Below are 882 nucleotides of genomic sequence, written 5' to 3'. Positions count from 1 at the left end.
GGTGCATCTCTGTGAGGCTGTGCCATGCCCGCCTGCAAAGAGGAGGACTTTGGTAGTGTAACGGCGAGTACACACGGCCCTACTGTGAATGGATGGCACAAGATGGCCAGGAAGTAACTGCTATTACAGTCAAACTCTGGCCCTGTGATAGATGGATGTCTAATGCTTCTCTTTGATGTAAGGGGAAATGTGCAGGAGTGTAAATTAGTATTATGTGGGTCTACACTTTTTCTCACAGACATTTCACTTGGGAACATTGAACTCTGTGCTCCATTACATGTCTTTTGTCAACTTGTCTTCTTTTGAAGAATGAAAATTGACTGAAAAAAGTATATAGTCTTATTATTATGAAGGAGAGCTTAGAGGGTGCATCTGCAGGGCAGATCTGAATCTGCAGTGGAGAAGCAATAAACCCGGCACTCTTTAGTATTATTTGCCCGGCTGGTGTCACACTGACATCAATCTGCAGGGTCCCTTCAACTTGCCAGCTAGTGTTGTAGCTGGCAAGAGGGGGCTGCATCTATAGCTTGTATTGGAATGTTTACCTTTTAGGGGGATTTGATGAAGATTTAGGCCAAGTTCATTCTTGGCTTCTTGGGTGAGGAGCTACATCTGAAGTGAGAGATGCTGGAGAAGTTTTCATGTTTGGATAAAAAATTTCTATCATTTAGAAATTGGGCTGTGGTTGCATCGTAAGGTTTTAAAAACTGAGCTTTAAAATGAATAGTGGTAATAAAAACCGGGAGAGGGCAGCAGTGATCACTGACTGTTTTTAGGATCTTTTTGAGAATAAATAGAACAAGATACAAAGCATTAAAACATGTTAAAAACACAAAAGCCTTATTAAATGGACTGGTTCTTATATAGCACTTTTCTACTCTG

Source organism: Neolamprologus multifasciatus, chromosome 3, assembly GCF_963576455.1.
Source record: "Neolamprologus multifasciatus chromosome 3, fNeoMul1.2, whole genome shotgun sequence".
Lineage (NCBI taxonomy): Eukaryota > Metazoa > Chordata > Actinopteri > Cichliformes > Cichlidae > Neolamprologus > Neolamprologus multifasciatus.
Note: the sequence above shows the minus strand (reverse complement) of the source record.